The sequence below is a fragment of the Pinus tabuliformis genome, chromosome 1_1 (assembly GCF_031772625.1).
Source record: "Pinus tabuliformis cultivar Carrire ecotype Pingquan chromosome 1_1, CPIR1, whole genome shotgun sequence".
Lineage (NCBI taxonomy): Eukaryota > Viridiplantae > Streptophyta > Pinopsida > Pinales > Pinaceae > Pinus > Pinus tabuliformis.
In genome coordinates, this window is record NC_142297.1 from 249,543,261 (window position 1) to 249,563,936 (window position 20,676).

Consider the following 20,676-nt stretch of genomic DNA (forward strand, 5'->3'; position numbering starts at 1 on the left):
CCACTCTAATGTTCTTAGCCAACTATAAAACTCTCTTAATCTCCTCATTGATCCTGGGTTGATAGCTACTGGTTAGCATGTTTATAACTGGATGAACAAATGAATCAATGAACTCTTTATAACTAAAAACAATGGAATATATTTGGATCAATGGTGTCCAAAAGATGACTGGCCTTGGATGGCCCTTAGTGTCTAACTTTTGGATGCTGACTGGAAACTTGTCTAACTGAAAATAGATGAACATGTGAAACAATACTGATGAGTATTTGAATACTCTCTCATTTGGCAATCTAATAAATTGTTCATGGATTCTGTTTGCCAAGAAATGAACAAAGTTGTAAACTGTAGCTGGAGGCTTTCCTGGGCAAAAAATAGACAGGAAAGCCAGTATAACTTCATCCACAAGCTCATTAGTGGTGTATCCTAGAATACAAGAGAGCATGGTTATAATTTGTCTGGCTCTCTCAGAGAAAATGGTGGCAGCATATGGAGGACTATCTGTAGGAGTATGAGACTCTTCAATGATGAAAGTCTGAAAGATCTAAGCTTTCTTGGGAAGGTCTAGCTTTGTGTAGAGTTCAAGTAAGCCTTCAATGGAAAGTGGGGTCTCATTTAGGCTTGGTTGGATCTGCAGCATTTGATTTATTGACTCTGCAATAATGGTGAATAAAACCTGTTGGTCAGGAGAGACTATGGCTCTTTGACTGGGGACATAGCAAGCTTGGAAGAAGTGGATGATTTTTGGGAATAGGTGTACCTGTGGGAACAAGTATTTGGGCAAATTTGATTCCCATAAGTGAATGTCATCATTTTGGTTTAGGAACTTATCTTTACTCTAGCAGTGGAGTTTTAGTAGGTGGCTAGGGGAAATAGTGTCTTTAATTTGAAATCCTTGTAGGTTTTAACCCCGTACAAAAATTACCTGCATACGAATTCTAAAACACATAAAATAAAAATGCGAGAGCATAACCCATAAAACACATATACACAGAGATTTTCCCCTGGATCGCAAAACCAGGACTACTAGCTTGTTTTTCCATTATTTTCCTTTCAATGTTACAATACATATTTATACATGCCAAAGCATCCAATACCATGGACCAAAAACCATCGTTTCTAAAAAACATGTGCGAAAATCATGCACAAAACCATAGGTGGGTCCGCCCAACCTAACATAGGGTCCAAAACCAAAATTTTCCAGGGCACTACCCCGGACCCCATAAAGTGGTGTTACAGATGCCCTTTAAACCCCCTGTTACCTACGTGGAAAGAATATAACGCAACCCAACATTCTCCCACTTGTTGTTTTCTTTCCACAGGGGGCCACAAGAGAGCTTAGTCATTTTTCCAGCCCTGAAATTCCCATTGTCTCTCTACACTAAGAGAACTTCTCAAAGCTCATAGATTTTGTCAATGCATCTGTAATATTCTTCAAAGTGTCCACCTTTACCAGCAACACCTTTTTCTCTTCTATCATATCCCTCACAAAGTGATACTGAACATCAATGTGCTTTGTCTTTGAATGATATGCAGGGTTCTTTGCCAAGAAAATTGCACTTTGGATGTCACAGTCTATCCTTATAGCTTCCTGTACTAACCCCATACTTGAACACAATCTCTACAACCAAACTGCTTCCTTGCTTGCATGAGTAGTTTTCATGTATTCTGCCTCTGTAGTTGATAGTGCCACTACAGATTGTTTCTTACTCATCCAACTGACTGCACCTCCAAATAGGTTAAACACATACCCACTTGTAGATCTTCTCTGATCTAGATCTCTAGCCCAGTCTGCATCAACAAAGCCACGAATATCCAACACTCTATCCAATCTGGTCTTCCTTGGTAGCACAAACCATAATCACTAGTGCCAGGCAAATACCTGAAAACCCGCTTCACTGCTGTCCAATGCTCCTTACCTGGTTTTGACATAAACCTGCTCAATACTCCCACTGCATGTGCAATGCCTGGTCTAGTACAGACCATTGCATACATCAGGCTACTGACTGCACTTGCACATGGAACACGGGACATGTCCTCTTCCTCTTCTTGTGTCTTGGGACACTGTTCAACAGACAACCTCACACCTACAGGAATAGGAACCTTCACCGGTTTAATATCCTGCATATTAAACCACAGCAGTATTGTCTCGACATACTTCTTTTGGTTTAACCAGAGCTTCCTCTTTGCCAGATCTCTTTAAATTTCCATGCTGAAAATATAGTTTGCAGCACCAAGATCTTTCATGTCGAATTTGGAGGTCAATTAGGTCTTCAAATCCTGGATAATTTCTTTGTCATTTCCAATCAACAACATATCATCCACATACAAGACTAGATAAATAAAATGGCCACCAATTAATTTAAAATACACACAGTGATCTGCTTTGCTTCTAGTAAAGCCAAGTCCCCATATAAATGTATCAAATTTCTGATACCACATCCTTGGTGACTATTTTAACACATACAGAGACTTCTTTAACTTGCATACCAGTTCTTTCTTACCCTTCGCTGCAAAGCCTTCAGGTTGCTTCATGTAGATTTCCTCTTCTAGATCCCCGTGAAGAAATGTTGTCTTCACATCCATCTGTTCTACCTCAAAATCAAAAGCAACAGCAACAGATAAAAGTAATCTAATAGAAGTTACCTTGGTAATAGGAGAAAAAATATCACCAAAATCAATGCCCGGCTACCAACCGAGCTTTGTATTTCTCCACTTTTCCTTCTGCATTTGTCTTCTTTTTGAACACCCATTTGCTGCCAATGGGTTTCCTTCCAGCCGAGAACTCCACCAGATCCCAAGCCTCATTTTTGTGCAAAGATGCCATTTCATCAACCATGGCCTCTTTCCAGAGTTTTCCATCCTCTGAATCTACTACTTCCTTCATGGTTCTGGGATCATTGTCAGTAATAGATAAAGCAAAATTTGAACAGAAAGCAGATGGACTATACCTTTCAAGCTACCTTCTTTCTCAAACTGATCTTATCATAGCCAAAGTTTGTGACTCTTCATATTCTAATTCCTCCTTTGCTGTAGAGTTTGATTCTTCCTCCTTTAGCTCAAACTCTATCTTTTCAGGTTCCTTTCGTTGGACTTCATGTTTAATAACATCTTTCACCTCTTTGAACACCACATCTTGGCTATACACACCTTTAAACCATCCTTATACCCAATAAAGATGCACTTTTTAGATTTACTATCCAACTTGGTTCGTTTCTCCTTTGGAACATGTACATATGCATCACACCCAACTACCCTCAAATGTGAAAGAGAGGGTTTCTTACCAGTCCATACCTCTTGTGGAGTCTTATCCTCCAACGCTGATGAAGGTGACCTGTTGAGCAGGTAACATGCAGTATCCACCGCCTCTACTCAGAATTCTTGTCCTAACCCAGCACCACTGAGCATGCTTATTGCCCTTTCCATCAACATCTTATTCATTCTTCCTGCAACTCCATTTTTCTGAGGTGTATATGGAGTAGTTTTTTGTCGTGATATACCACACTTCTTACAGAATTCTTCAAATTCCTTGCTGCAAAACTCTCCAACATTATCTGTTCTCAGCACCTTTATCTTTTTCTATGTCTAATTTTCCACGAGAGCCTTAAATTCTTTAAACCTGTCAAAGACTCCAGATTTCTTCTTAAGGAAATATATCCATGTATTCCTCGAGAAGTCATCTATAAATGATACATAGTACACAGACTTACCCAGTGATGGAACCTTCACAGGTCCAAACACATCACTGTGCACAAGCTCTAATATCTGTTTCGCCCTCTTACTACCAGAGGGGAAACTCACCTGTAGAGTTTGATTCTTCCTCCTTTAGCTCAAACTCTATCTTTTCAGGTTCCTTTCGTTGGACTTCATGTTTAATAACATCTTTCACCTCTTTGAACACCACATCTTGGCTGTACACACCTTTAAACCATCCTTATACCCAATAAAGATGCACTTTTTAGATTTACTATCCAACTTGGTTCGTTTCTCCTTTGGAACATGTACATATGCATCACACCCAACTACCCTCAAATGTGAAAGAGAGGGTTTCTTACCAGTCCATACCTCTTGTGGAGTCTTATCCTCCAACGCTGATGAAGGTGACCTGTTGAGCAGGTAACATGCAGTATCCACTGCCTCTGCTCAGAATTCTTGTCCTAACCCAGCACCACTGAGCATGCTTATTGCCCTTTCCATCAACGTCTTATTCATTCTTCCTGCAACTCCATTTTTCTGAGGTGTATATGGAGTAGTTTTTTGTCGTGATATACCACACTTCTTACAGAATTCTTCAAATTCCATGCTGCAAAACTCTCCAACATTATCTGTTCTCAGCACCTTTATCTTTTTCTATGTCTGATTTTCCACGAGAGCCTTAAATTCTTTAAACCTGTCAAAGACTCCAGATTTCTTCTTAAGGAAATATATCCATGTATTCCTCGAGAAGTCATCTATAAATGATACATAGTACACAGACTTACCCAGTGATGGAACCTTCACAGGTCCAAACACATCACTGTGCACAAGCTCTAATATCTGTTTCGCCCTCTTACTACCAGAGGGGAAACTCACCTGATTCTGCTTCCCATATACACAATTTTCACAAAAATCAAAATCCAGAGAGCTATTACTCATACCTTCTACCATACCTTTATCATCAAGTATCTAAAGGCCCTTTTCTCCATTATGACCAAGGCTTTGATGCCACAGCATGGTCTTCTCTCCAGAGACCACTAGATTTTCTGCTCCACTTTCAGGAACCACAGAACTATTGCACCTATCAATAACAGTGCTACTTTGCAGCTTGTACAGAGTTCCAATCCAAACTCCCCGCATCAGTACCAGTGCCCCCGAACCATCTTGTAGGTATCCTTCTCGAACACTGTTTTTAGACCTGCATCATCCAGCTTGCTTACAGAAATCGGATTTCTGGCCAATGCAGGAATATGTAGAACACCAGGAAGCATTCTAACCCTTCCACCTTAACTTCGACTTTACTTTTTCGTGGCCAATGATTCTAGCCTTCTTGTCATCCCCTAAGAAGACATCACCACCATCATATTTCTCATACTCACAGAACCACTCTCTATGTGGAGTGAAGTGAAAGGATGCACCTGAGTCAATCAACCATGCCTCATGATCTACATGTGTACTTGAAGAAGCCAGGTACACATCCCCACCTTCATCTGAGGTGGTTTTCACCTCTGCAGAAGGAGCCTCATCAGATCCCTTTCCTTTGTTAGGAGCTTTAGATTTATAGTCCATTTTGTAGTGCCCTTCCTTTCCACATTTCCAGCACACCACCTTTACAGGTTTTCCTAGAGATTTAGATCTCCCTTTAGATTTAGATCTCCCACTCGATGACTTATTTTTGTTTCTGTTCTGGGTCCACCCTCGTACAGACAAGGCATCACCATTTTGGCTCTCCATATTTTTCCGTCTTATCTCCTCCGTCAGCAAGGATGAGACTATTTCATCAAAATGCAAGGCAGTTGCATTGCTACCTATTGCAATAACCAGACTATCCCACGAATCTGGTAGAGAACACAACAAACTAGTGCACTTATCTTCATCTGAAATTTTAATATCAACAGATGCTAACTGACTTACCACAGTATTAAATTCATTCAGATGCTCTGTCACCGAGTCTCCATCTTTCATCCTCAGGTTATACAGCTTTTTCCGCAGGAACAATTTATTTACCAGAGACTTAGATTGGTACAAAGTCCCTAACTTGTCCCACAAAGCCTTCGTCGTAGCTTCCCCTAATACATTCAACAATACTGAATCTGAGACACACAATCGTATTGTGCTCTTTGCCTTCCGATCCAACTTCTTCCATTCTTCATCGGACACTCCCGTTGGTTTAGTACCAAGATCTACCGTGATCCACTGGTCTTTATCCACCAACAGATCCTCCATCTTGAGTTTCCACAACTCAAAACTCTGACCATTAAATTTCTCGATCTCTATCTTTTCACTGCTCTCCATCTTCTTTCACCACCAGAATTGATCTCGTAGATCTCCCACTGAACAAGGTCTACCACAGGCCTGAGCGAAATCCCTCAGCAACAAAGGCGTCCCCTTGAAGCCAAAATAGCTCCGATACCAAATGTAGGTTTTAACCCCATATAGAAATTACCTGCATACGAATTCTAAAACACATAAAATAAAAATGCGAGAGCATAACCCATAAAACACATATACACAGAGATTTTCCCCTCGATCCCAAAACTGGGACTACCAGCTTGATTTTTCATTATTTTCCTTTCAATGTTACAATACATATTTATACATGCTGAAGCATCCAATACCATGGACCGAAAACCATCGCGTCCAAAAACATGTGCGAAAATCATGCACAAAACCATAGGTGGGTCTGCCCAACCTAACATAGGGTCCAAAACCAAAATTTTCTGAGGCGTTGCCCCAAACCCCATAAAGTGGGGTTACGGGTGCCCTTCAAACCCCCTGTTAACTATGTGGAAAGAATATAACACAACTCAAAAATCCTCTCTTGGATAATGGGAGGTGGTCAATATTCAAGTGAGGGATTTGTAGGGGTCTTACATCCAGAGTGCATTGGGAAGCCATAATTTGGTTTATTCAACTTAATTACTTTCTCTGTGGCTTTAGGAGTAAGGTAAGAAGGTCTGGAACAGTGGGGAGGGTAATTACAATCTGTAGAAAAGGGGTTTGGATGCACAGTAAGGTTTTCTTCAATATAGCAAGGTTTGTTAATTAATTTAATTAATTAACTTTTTAATAATTACTGTGCATAGCTTAAATTACAGGGTCATTTTGGTTCTTTCAAGAATACCTGGAAATTGACGATTTGGTGCATAGGCAGGGTTCTCTGGTAGCAACATAGGTTTCTATTTGCTGCTTCAATTTGGTGTCTGCAACGTCTTCTGGTTGTAAAAGGTGGTTAAAATTGTTGCGCAGAGGTTCAAAGTTTCAAAATTGGTTAACAGAGGTTTACAGGGAAAATGAGTGAAAAGAGAAAAATGGGGCATTTTCGGCCTTTTAACCAACAATGGTTACATTTTGACGCGAGAATTGGCAAATGAACAGTGGGCAGTTCTTTTTTATGCGAGGAGGTGTTTTTTATCTATATCGCACCGCTTTTGGGTGGAGGGCGGTATTTTTCACGAGCACGCGATATAACCTGGTGCCGCCACGTAGCAAAACAGTGCTCGGCCAAAACCGAGAATCTTGTGTGCTTTTGGACCGTTAACTATCAGATGATGAAACTGCGCGATATGGATATGCGTTGTTGGATATGGAGGTGGGAGATCGGAGGGATATCGCGTGGCGAAGTTGCACGGACGGATTTGGGATGTGCTTGGCGGGGCCCGGGGTTTAATTATAATGAAATGTGATTAATTGAAGAATAATGACAGGATTTTAATATAAGCGATGGGTTATAAAAGGTGGGGACCATGGGTTATATGGCAGAGGTTTTAACTATACACCAAGGTTTGGTGAGTTAAAAAGGGTCTCGGGGAATTATAACATGGGGGACTTTAATTACATAAAGAGGGGGTATAATCTAGGAAATAACTTTAGGATAAAAAGGGTTTAGTGGGTTTTTAAGGGGAAAAGGGTAAATTAATAAGGGGGGAATGTATTATTTGTGATGGGAATGTGTTTCACACTAGGGAAAGGGGTTTTGGGAAGGGGGGAATGATTTTTTAAGGGTGATGTCTAGGGAAATGTGTTAAACAAAGGGAAAAAGGGTCAAAATGAAGGGAAAAGGTTTTTACAAGGGGAAATGAAGAGGGAAGGGGTGCTTTGGAACCAAGAAGGGAACAATATTAGGGGATGAAAACTAATAAAGGGATAATGAGGGGAAATTAATAAACTAAGTATATGGGGTTCTAGTGAAATGAGGGGAAATTAGTAATTAAGCTTTAGTGAATGTCCTTTCTCTTTGACAATTCCTCCTACACATGAAACATAGGATTAAGCATGATGAAAGTCCTTTGACTCAGCCACCTTATGCACTTGTAAAACTTCTTCCACCTACCCTTTATTTACCTTAGCATTTTCTCTTCATTCATTGGGTGCATTTGAGCTTGCTGGCCCTTCATTTCTTTTTATTTGATAAACAAACTATCTAATTCTAACCTTATAACTTCCAATGGCTCAGATTAAACTGATGAGTTCATTATTATTCTTTACCTAACTACTGATCTACCAAGATTAAACAGTTTGGCTATATCTTTATTCTCTATCTATCAACATGAAATTTAAAGCATAAATGAATGAAGTTTCAACTACTTTGACCATCATGGATTTGTGGCATTTTTGACAAGCTGCACACAATATTATTTTGCAAAGTAAAATAAAAGGTAGTGGCATTTGAATTTGCACACTTTCATGATCTATTCTTATCTCTTTTTGTGGGATTCATATTTTATACTTTTTTTTTATCTTTTTCTTTCTTTTAGTCCTTTGATTATTCTTTTAGGACTTACCTTCTTTACATTTTTTATTTTTAATATGGGAAAATTTTTGCAGAAAACAAAATTATGTACAATATTACAAGACTAACAATAGCCAATTCAAAATTATGAATCCTATTATTATAGAACCCTAACAGTGGCTCCACATGGGGATGGTATTTCGTGGTGAAATGTCAAGAACTTTAAGATCAGTAGCCTTTAAAACTTTGATTGTGGTTGCCTTGTAACTACTCCTCTGTGATCTGCTTTATTCATACATATGATGGTACACCTTTAAAAGCTCAAGGCCTTCTCTTCGAGCTTCAACCTCAAAATATTACCATCCAATGCAATCAAAACTTTGCAATATTATATACAATGAGAAAAGTAAACAAATGATCTAATGTTAATCTATGGATAAGTAATGATTCAACATTATACCATTGACTGGTCCTCCTAGTAGATCTATTCCATCTAACTGTCTCAAGAAAAATGCATTGTTCCCTTTGTAACCATAAATGATGTAAGGGACTTGCCATAGGAAATCAAATTTACCATGTTTACCCTTTCTTCTCTTCTAGAATCCCATTTGAGTACTTTATCACCTATGTAAAAATCATCAGCTTTGGTTTTCTTGTCAAAAATATTTTTGATTTTATCCTGGATTACTTGTGATTTGACATAAACTACTTCTCTGGTTTGCTACAAATGTATTGTCTGATTTATCCTCCTTTGGATATCATTTGGTTCTACTTGCAACTCTTGAATCATTTTCATCACTGGTACTCCTAAAAAGGATTGAAAAACAACATCCATTCCATATACTAGCTAGTAAGGAGATGTACCAATGGACTTTTTGGTAGGTAGTTTGTCTGCCCATAAGGCATTAACCAACTTTTTGTTCCAGGTCTTCTTATTGTCTTCTAGTAGTTTCTTGATGATTATTAGCAAGGCTTTCGTTTGAGGATTCTGCAAGTCCATTACCTTGAGGGTAATAGGTAGTGGAATGACCAAGGGTAATGTGATATCTGTTACAAAATTCTACCATTTTCTTGGATTTGAAAGCAGTTGCATTATCAGTAATGATATTTTGGGGGCATCCAAATCTAGAAAAGATGTTGTTCTCAAGGAATGAAATGATGACAGAGACAGTGGCTTGTCTAGAAGGGATGGCTTCTATCCATTTAGTAAAGTAGTCAGTGGCTGTCAAAATCCATTTATGCTAGGCTGAGGAGGATGGGTGAATTTCCCCAATAAAGTCCAAACCCCATTGTTGAAAAGGCATTTATGTGGAGATGGGTTTGAGAGGTAATGGTAAGAGTTTCTTTTTGCCTTCAAATATTTGGCACTTGTGACAAGAGGTCACATATTTCTTAACAACTGCAAAAAGGGTGGGCCAGTAAAAACATGCCCTTAATATCTTATCAGCAATTGTTTTCTAGTATAGGTGCCCTCCACAATCTCCTGCATGAAATTCTTGCATAACTTTGTCAGCTTCATCTTTTAATAAAATATTCAATAAATTCCACCATTATCTTTTTAAAATAAAGCATTGTCTATGATACAATATTTCATTGATTTCATTTTCAAAAATCTAGCTTTAGTTCTAGATAAACCATGAGGAGCTTGTAAATTTAGTAAAACAAATATGGTATCTTCATACCAGGGTGAATCTATGAAAGCTTCACTGATCTGTGGAGTCGCCATCTCTTCCTAATCATCTAGGGCACCAATAAAATTTATATTTAAGGCCTGACAGTTCGATTCACCCATGAGTTTAGCTAAACCTTGGCCTTTGATAAGTTTTGTAGGCTTTATCTCTATGTCATATTCCAAAATGGTGGCAATCCATTTGCCTCTCTTCCCTTCAGGCCCATTTTGTGTTAAAATGTCCTTTACTACTGAATTTGGAACATATGCAATGATGTGTGAGTATAAAATGTACACTTTGAAATCTTTAATAGCTTTCACTAAAGCAAGTACTTGTTTTTCCATTATGTTGTACTTTAGTGTAGCATCTCTCAAATATTTTTTGAAAAATGCAATAGGTTTCTCATAACTTTGATCATTCTTTTGAAACAAGACTACTGCAATAGTATGTTTTGAAGCAAAAGAAAAAATTCTAAAATCTTTTTTGAAATCGGGACTTATGAGGACTAGTTTTTTAGTAGGGCTTCTTTGATTGCCTCAAAAGACTGTTTAGCCTCTATTGTCCACTTAAGTGTTGAATCTTTCTTTAACATGTTATTTAATTCTCTGATTAATTCTGCTAAGTTAGAAATGAATCTTCTAAGAAAAATTATTTTACCTAAGAATGATTGTAATTATTTGATGTTTCTAGGATGAGTGATGTTTAGGATTGCCTCTATTCTAGATGGATCTATTCTAATTCCATCTTTTGATATTATGTGTCCCAAGAGTTTACCTTCTTCTAGCCCAAAGAGTGTCTTTTTGGGATTCAAGGAAATGCCAAATTTTCTACATTTAATAAAAAATCTTCTTAAGTGATCTAGATGTTCACTATCTGATTTGGAAAATAGTGTGATGTCATCTTGGTAAACAACTAGAAAGTCATGGATTTCTTTTGCAAAAGCTATGTCCATTGCTCTTTGGAATGTTGCTCCAACATTCATTAATCTAAAAGGCATCTTTAAATACATGAAAGTGCCCCAGGGAGTGGTAAATGCAGTCTTTGCTTGATCCTCTGGTTGAACTAAGATTTGGTTGTATCCAATTAATCCATCAAGCAATGAAATTCTGGATGAGCCTATTACCCTCTGGAGAATGTGGTCCATTTTAGGGAGGTGATAGTTATATTTTAGTGATATTTTGTTCAAGTTCCTGAAATCAACACAGAGTCTGATTTCTCCTATTTTCTTTATAGTAGTGACTAAATTAGAGACCCAATCTAAATATCTAATTGGTGCTATGATTTTTGCATCATACATCCTTTTTACTTCTTTTTCAATTAATGGCATAAGAACTGGATTGATTCTCCTAAGTTTTTGTTTCAAGGGTTTATGATCTTCTTTGATGGATATCTTATGTTGAATAATGTTGGTATCATAAGACTTAAGGTCTTCATAACTCCAGGCAAAGACATCTTGAAACTCTTTGAACAGACTTATGTATTTCAGCTTTTCATCTGGAGGTAATGCTTTGGATATTTTGATAAGCTTGGGTTTTTCTTTTGTTCCTATGTTACATTCTTCTATGTCTGATCTTAAAGGCTCCATTTTTTGTTTTCTGGCTACATCATTTGAATCAAACAAATCTTCTAATGGGACTAATCCCTTAGGCAAAAAGTTATTTTTAAGGTTTAAAATCTCATAATCATCATTGATTATTTCTTCTATTTCTACTTTTTCTAAGTTATCTATTTCTACTTTAGTGAATTTAGTGGGTTTATCTAGATCTAAAGCCTTTATATCTATCTTACTATTTATGATGTTATCTACTGTACAATCAGTATCTATGTTACTGTTTTGAAATTCTCCTTCAGCATTAATGAAATTATAGATTTGAGAATCTTGTGAAAAAATATGCCAATATTTTAGGTTATCAAGTATAACAAGTCTGTATCTTACTTCTGCTATGTATTGGTGGTTGGGCTGAAAAGGTAATTTGCAAGTGCTAGCAAAAGTAGCCAAATTGTGAGCTTGCATGTTCTGTTTCCTAGGAATAGCAGCAAAATCAGTTTCAAGAAGTTCCTTAATCAGATCTAGAACAATTTCTCTGTATTGGCTAATTTTAGGATTATTCACAGAATATTCTCCTTTAATTTGTTTTATGATCAATTTTGAGTCTCCCATGATAGAAACTCTCTTGGCTCCAAGTTTTCTTACAATTTATAGTCCTAAGATTAAAGCTTCATATCGCGCCATGTTGTTTGTGCATTTAAAGTTTAATCTAAAGGCATGACCTTCAGAATGATTATTTTCCATGTTATGAATCCAAACTCTTGCACCTGCTCCTAATCTATTTACAGAGCCATCAAAATCTGAATGCCACAGAGACTCATGAAATATGTTTTCACTATCAAGTGCTTTGTATTTTTCTTCTACGATTGTGATCTCATTTTTGCCATTGTCTAAATTATACAAGATGAATGAGTCCATATCAGAATGAATGGAGTATATAGGGTAATTATGTGGTTTTTTTGAACTACTTACCATTTATTTCATCAAGGTTTCTCTGTAAATCTTTCTTTGCTAGCCAAATACAGAGATGGTAGCATATGACATGTCTAACTGTAGAGATCCCTGAAATTTTTCTCCCCATGAGTGAGATAATAACATTCCATACTTGGGTGGGATATCAACAACTACTATTTCCATAACAATACTCTTTGCTGGGCACTAGACTAGAGTCACACACAAATATTTAATCAAGCCAAGGCATTTGACTTTGTTAGGTGTGGAGCATGATTATTCAGAGGTATTTGTTTCAGCCCGATGTATACCCCAGGAAGTTTGTACACCCCTCCACGCAGGGGGATGCGGGGGTGGACTTGTACCCCCCACGGGGGTTTGGGAGGGCCGATCCCCTCTGGCTGGGGGTCCCGAGGGGCAACAGTCCCTCGGCGAGGGTTTTGGGGGCAGTGCTCCCGAAGCTAAAAAAAGATGTAAAATTTCCTTGTAAAAGTATAGTAATTTCTAGTCAATCTGGGCCGTTCATTAGGCGGATGATCTAATGGTTGAACTTATGCTTAGTTTAGGGATTTTTTTCCCTAGGAGGTAACCACTCTCTTTGTATGAGGGCATTGTATTTGAGGCTGTGTCATAGATGTGTATTCTCTGAGCGAGAAATAGAGAGGTGAGACTGTGAGAGAAAACAAAGGATATTACAGTGGATCTGCTATAGGTTGTGTCTCTTCATTTTGTTGGATAATAGAAAGGAAGGACTGGATGTTCAGGGTGGATGTAGCCCAAACTGGGTGAACCATGTATATCTGTGTCTCTCTGGTTTTATGCATTTTCTGTGTTTGTATTTCTGCAATATTCTATGTGTTCCATTGCTCTGTAATATATAATTTTCTAACAAATGATATCAGAGCCGAAGGTCTATTTGGCTAATAAAATTGCAGGAAAGAAGGGTTCCTCATTCGAGTGGGAGCAATGGCGGAAGATGGTAAGTTTAGGGTCGAAAAATTTAACGGCCAAAACTTCTCGCTGTGGAAGATTATCTGTATCAGAAATATTTGTACCTACCATTGGGCGGAAAAACAAAGATGCCGACGGGTATGACAGATGAAGAATGGAACCTTCTTAATAGAAAGGCACTCGAAACAGTACGGTTGTGCCTCGCAGCTTCGATCGCCTTTAACATTTCAAAGGAAACAACAGAGGGTTTGATTAAGGTGTTGGAGAAACTATATGAAAAACCCTCGGCCTCAAACAAGGTATTTCTTATGAAATGGTTATTTAATATGAAAATGTCGGAAGGTGGATCTGTTGCAGACCATTCAAATGATTTTAATACTGTTACATGTCAGTTATGTTCTGTAGGGGTAAACTTTGATTATGAAGTTAGAGCTCTGTTATTCTTGTGCTCATTCCAGAAAGTTGAAATGGTTTAGTAATGACCATTAGTAACTCTGTTTCTGGATCTAGTACTTTAAAGTTTGATGATGTTGTCGGTGCTATCCTTAGCGAGGAAATGTGACGGAAAAGCTCTGGTAAGACATCGGGTAATGATTTGAGTGCAGAGTCTAGGGGAAGAAAAATGGAAAGAGGAAAGAGCTCATGATATCGCAGTAAATCAAGGAACGATAGATCCAAGTCCAGATGGGGGATAGTGTGCTAGAAATGTGAAAGAAAGGACACCTAAAGAAAGACTGTAGATCTCGGAAAGGAAAAGAAGGAGATGCACAACAAGAAAACAATCATGAAGCAAATGTGACAGGTGAGGTGTTACAAGATGCTTTGATTCTTTCTTTCGAAAATATTACTGATTCCTGGGTGGTAGATTCAGGGGCCTCATTCCATGCCACACCTGATAAGAAATACTTTCATGACTATGTTCAAGGAGATTTTGGACAAGTCCGTTTGGGTGATGATAAACCCTGTAAAATTGTTGGAATGGGTAAGATTCTTGTAAAACAACAGAATGGAAACCAATGGCTACTAAAGAAGGTAAGGCATGTTCCAGATCTAAAGAAAAATCTGATTTCAACAGGGTAGTTAGGCGGTGAAGGTTGTGTGACAACTTTCACAGATAAAGCTTGGAAGGTCACCAAAGGAGCCCTGGTAATAGCAAAAGGCGAAAAGGTTGGTATATTGTATTTATGCAATGGTATTTCTAACTCTGTTAATGCTTTAACTTCCAAAGGAGTAGATGTAGCATTATGGCATCATAGGCTCGGACACATGAGTGAAAAGGGGATGAAGATTCTTCACTCAAGGAATTTGTTGCTGGGTTTGAAGAATGTTGCTTTGGACTTCTGTGAGAATTGCATTTATGGAAAACAAAAGAGAGTCAGATTTCTCAGAGTTGGGAAAGAAAAGAAGAGCGAAAAATTAGAGCTTGTGCATACAAATGTATGGGGACCTGCTCAGGTATCATCTCTCGGTAGCTGTCATTATTATGTTACTTTTATTGATGATACTATTATCACTCAGGTTGTCCTTAAGCTCCTAAAAGGATATGGCCGACGTAACCACAAACCAATATTTGGACTGTAGGTCCTAGCCTACCAGCAGTCAGAGAGGGCTCTCTCTTTAGGATTTAGCTTTGTTGATGATGATTTTAGGCTAGTTATTGAGTTCAAGGGGTTTTGTTTAAGTTTTGGTGGGAAGGATTATGCTTTCAAGTAAAGAGGCAGGTATAGTATGAGAGTTTCAAACCATTGGGCATGGAGTCAAGGAGTAGGACTGTTGGTGCATTTTCTTGGTCACAAGAGAGGAATATGGAGCAAGCTAGCTGCACATGAAACAATGATTCAAGCTAAAAGGATGGAATGAGGGCTAAGGAATGAGAGGCAACAAAGAATCTTTCATTCAACTTAACAGAGGGAAGGTGAATGAGCTCTATCTAGGAGCAGTGAAGAATCCCTAGATAACTGTCAAACATGAGTGAATTAGGGGAAATATGAGCCAAGGGGAATTCATATTCATTACCAATTCAGATGAAAACATAAAGAAACAGCAGAAATTGAGCATAGAGTGCAGCCAACCAAGTTCTAAGCTAATCTTTCTTTCTGCTATTTAGATGGTAACATATATATGATATGAGCATATATTAATGGAAAACAGAGGTAGGAAAACTTATTGAGTCATGTTGCAGCACAAGAATTCCAAATTCATTCTTCAACCATTAAACACACAGCGAACAGTCATTCCTCCAAGCTTTTCAGCAGTCTTTGATTAAGTAAAACATCAAATATACAGAGCAAGTCTCTCATGGATCGATACAACCAACCAACCCTTAAAACAATACAGAGGGTGGTATAAATAGGAAAAAATATCCAAAATTAATCTATTACAGCCGACCTAAACAGGTCTGAAGGAAATGATTTCTTTAACCTAATCTTGTCTAGAAGTAAATGCAAGAAAATATCTTTTGAGCTGCGCTGAGGGCAGCTGTATCAAAATGAGTTAATATGGTGTCCTCGGTGGCTTGGTGCAGTGAGGCGGTTCTGTAATAACTGTGCCTTGTCTTTTATCTGCGCTTCTAAGGTGGTTATGCTGATTTTCGGTGGCTTTAATGTGCACTAATCCCGACCAGATAAGCTTTAAATGGTATTTACTGCTTCTTTGACTTTGATGGAGGTCTTTAATGTTCACCTGCTTTGATGTTGCCGAACTGATACTCTTCGATTTTAACCAGGGCTTCATCTTTCCTCTGATACTCTTTCACAATTGAATCGGGTCGTTTTCTCTCCCTTGCTGTGTTTGAAACTATCAAATCGCCCCTTTTCTGCCCTTTCTAGGAAAAAATGGCTACTGCAAATGCTTTTCGTGTTTATCTGGAATGATATTGGCGTTGGCTGGTTTTTCATTCCGGGCATCCTTTGCTACAAATTTCGCGCTTCACGCCCTTTTTGGTGATGATGTCAGCGATGGGTCCCAGTACAGTAGTGACGTGGTAGGGTGACGTCAGCAGGGTGACGTGGCAGTACGATAGGGTGATGTGGTGGCAGTGACGTGGCACAAGACATGGTGGCAAGAGTCTAACGAGGTTGATGACATCATGAAGACGGGGTGCTGATGTTACATAGGGGAAGCGGTTTGTGGTTTCATATCGCACCGCTTTTGCACAGAAGCGGTTTCGGCAGAGGGGGCCCCGACATAGCCGGGAGGGCGACACGTGGCGGGAGTATGGCAGGAAAACCGCCCATCTCCCGGACGTTAACCCTCGGCATATCGGGACAGGAAAAGACCCGCCCACCGTTGATCTGGGGTTCTAGCCATCGGACGGCTGGCGGGGTAGGCGAGGTAGCGGGAGGTTAGGGACGGGACCCGCCCGTATTATTTAAACAAAAATGCACGACGGGGGTTGAAAACCTTAGGTTACTACGGAGTTTGGGGGTTTATGTGCGCGAAAGGTAGGGTAGTGATGTTTTAAGGGTAAATGGGTGGATATAGGTTATTGGCCTAACCAGAGGTTTAGACCAATCCCAGAGTTATGACACGAATGGGTTCATAATAGTCCCAGGTGGACTATTATTTCCCAGAACTGTATGTATATAGCTATAATGCTATAGGGTGGGATATGTAATACTTTTGGGATTTTATATAGTTTTTTGTATAATAGGGGATAAGGAGATGATCTAGGGAGCTAGATAGTAGAGTTAGGAGTTAATATGAATTTGTGAGGTGAAGTATAGGGGAGAGGCTATGTTTGTGAGCTGAAATTTAGACATAGGAAGTGAATGACTGTGGAGACATGATTTTTACACCAGAAATGTGGCTTCTCTTTACTGAAGAAAGTCAAAGCTTGACTTAGTTTTTTACAAAAATGAAGTGATAACAGGACTGGTTGGGCAGATCCCAAGGTCCTCAATGGGATGTTAGTGAGTGATTTGGGGAATAAGAAGAAGGGGGAGTTAGACATGCCTCGCTTGAGATCCTCCAAATGAAAAATTGCCTTACATATGTGATCTGAAGTAAAATATCACTTTGAAACACAAAATTGATCACAAATCAACATTCTGCAACCTCAAAACTACCTACCCAGCCTACTTACCTAACATTTTTTCTTCTTTTTGGTTTGGGTGCACTTGAACTTGCAAACCCTGATTATCCTTTTTTCTTTTGACTGCCCTCCTATCTAAATCAATCCTTATTTCTGCCGGGGCTCAGATTAAGCTGATGAGCGCCCAAGATTCTCTACCTATCTACAAATCTGCCAAGATTAAGCTGTTTGGACAGATATTCATTCTCTATATTCTAAAACAAGAAATTGAAACCTAGGGAGGCCAAGATTAAGCTGTTTGGCCTTCCCTTAACTGAAAAACTCTTCAAAAATGGAATAACTGATCAAAATTGGAATACAACAGCGACATTTAGACTGGCACACTTTCATGGCCTCTTCTTTGGCCTCTTAAGGAAATATGGAGCATTGCAACATGCAAAGTATGACATATTTGGCACTCTCAACTGTCAATCAAGAAATATGAACACCTGTTGCAACAGGAGGCTAACAGATACAACTAGAAAAACTTGGATTTATTATATTAAGAATAAATCTGATGTATTTGATACTTTCAAGAAATGGAAAGCTTTGGTTGAGATTGAGATAGGAAAGAAATTGAAGTGTCTCAGATCAGACAATGGAGGTGAATATTTCAGCAAAGAGTTTGAAGGTACTATTCAGAGCATGGAATTCGCAGAGAGAAGATATTTCCAAAAACACCACAAGAAAATGGTGTGTTAGAAAGGATGAACAGAACAATCATAGAGCGTGCAAGATGCATGAGATTGCATGCAGGATTGACTTTACAATTTTGGGCAGATGCTATAGATACTGTTGTTTATCTAATAAACAGAGGGACTTCAAGTTCCTTGGATGGTGGTGTTCCAGAGGAAGCATGGATAGGTAAAAAGGTAAACAACTCTTTTTTAAAAGCCTTCTGGTTGTGAGGCCTTTTTCCATATTAATAAAGAAAATAGAACAAAGCTTGAGGCAAAGTCAAAGAAATGTACCTTTATTGGATATGGTGTTAATGATTTTGGTTATCCCTTATATGATTACGAAAATCACAAAATCACTAGGAGCAGAGATGTAATATTCAATGAAAAGGTCTTGTAGAAGAATTAGTTGCAGGAAAAGAAACATGAAAAAGAAAACAAGGAGTACACAGTTCTTGATGAAATCACTGAAAAAGTAAAGGTGCTTGAAAATAATGATAATCAACAACCACAACAACACCAACCACCACAACAGCGACAAGCACCCCAAACACCTGAAAGTGGTGTTAGAAGATCTACCAGGATAAGTATACCCCCTGAACGATACTCTCCTTCATTATATTATTTATTGTTGACTGATTCTAGTGAACCCGAATGTTATGAAGAAGCAATGCAGGTTGAAAGCAGGAAGAAGTGGGAGGTAGCCATGGAAGAAGATATGGACTCCTTAATGCATAACCAGACTTGGGACTTAGTTAAGTTTCCTGCAGGTAAAACTACATTTCAAAATAAATGGGTTTATAGGCTGAAGGAAGAAGATGGAGGAAAACAAAGGTACAAAGCTAGACTTGTGGTGAAGGGGTTTGCACAGAAGAAAGGTATTGATTTTGATGAAATATTTTTTCCTGTTGTTAAAATGAATTCAATCAGAACTATTTTAAGTCTAGTAGCAGTTGAAGATTTGCATCTTGAGCAGTTAGATGTAAAGACAACCTTTCTCCATGGGGATTTGGAGGAAGAGATATATATGCAGTAGCCACAAGGATATGAGGTAAAAGGGAATGAGAAACTAGTGTGCAGGTTGAAGAAGAGCTTGTATGGCTTAAAACAGGCTCTAAGGCAGTAGTATCTAAAATTTGACAAGTTTATACTAGATGTCACTCTGATCATTGTGTTTATCTGAAAAAGAAAAATGATGGCAACTATATTATATTGTTATTGATGTAGATGACATGCTTGTTGCAGGGTCTAACATGTAGGAAATAAATGTGCTCAAAAGAAAATTGGCAAATTCATTTGCAATGAAGGATTTGGGTGCTGCAAAACAAATCCTTGGTATGAGAATAACTAGAGACAGGAAAAATCGTAAATTAACATTGTCTCAGAATGAGTACATACAAAAGGTGTTGAAAAGATTTTATATGCGCAATGCAAAACCAGTTAGTACACCTTTTGCTAGCCATTTCAAACTTAGTAAGGAAATGTGACCAAAGACCCAAGAAGACATGGATTATATGTCTAAAGTTCCATACGCATCAGCAGTTGGAAGCTTAATGTATGCAATGGTTTGAACAAGGCCTGATATTGCACATGTAGTGGGAGTTGTAAGTAGGTACATGAAAAATCCAGGAAAGGAACATTGGATGGCAGTGAAATGGATTCTTAGATATTTGAAAGGTACCACAAATCAAGCATTATTCTTTGGTGGTTCAAACATTTCTCAATAGGGATATGTTGATGCAGATATGGCAGATGATAGAGATAACAGGAGGAGCACTACAAGATATCTATTTACTGTAGGTGGAACAGTTATCAGTTGGGTTTCAAAAATCCAAAGTGTTGTTGCACTTTCAACAACAGAATCAGAGTATGTTGCTGCTATAGAGGCTAGTAAAGAAATGATTTGGTTACAAAGGTTTATGGGTGAATTGGGTAAGAAGCATGATATGGGTATGTTATACAGTGATAGCCAAAGTGCCATTCATCTTGCAAAGAACTCAACATTTCATTCCAGGAATAAACACATACAGCTCAAGTACCATTTCATACGATCAGTGTTGGAAGATGGAGAGTTGAAACTAGAAAAGATACACACTAGCCAAAATCTTGCAGATATGCTAACAAAAGTTGTAACCAGGGAGAAATTGAGAATATGCTCAGTTTCAATTGGTCTTCAAGGATGATGATGAAGATGAGAAATAGCCAGGTCCAAAGAGGAGTCGTTGTCCAGCAAATGAAGCAGGGATGGAGTTGCTACAATCATTCTCCAAGTGGGAGATTGTTGGGTGTGGAGCATGATTGTTCAGATGTCTTTGTTTCAGCCGGATGTATACCCCAGGAAGTTTGTACACCCCTCCACGCGGGGGGGTGCGAGGGGGACT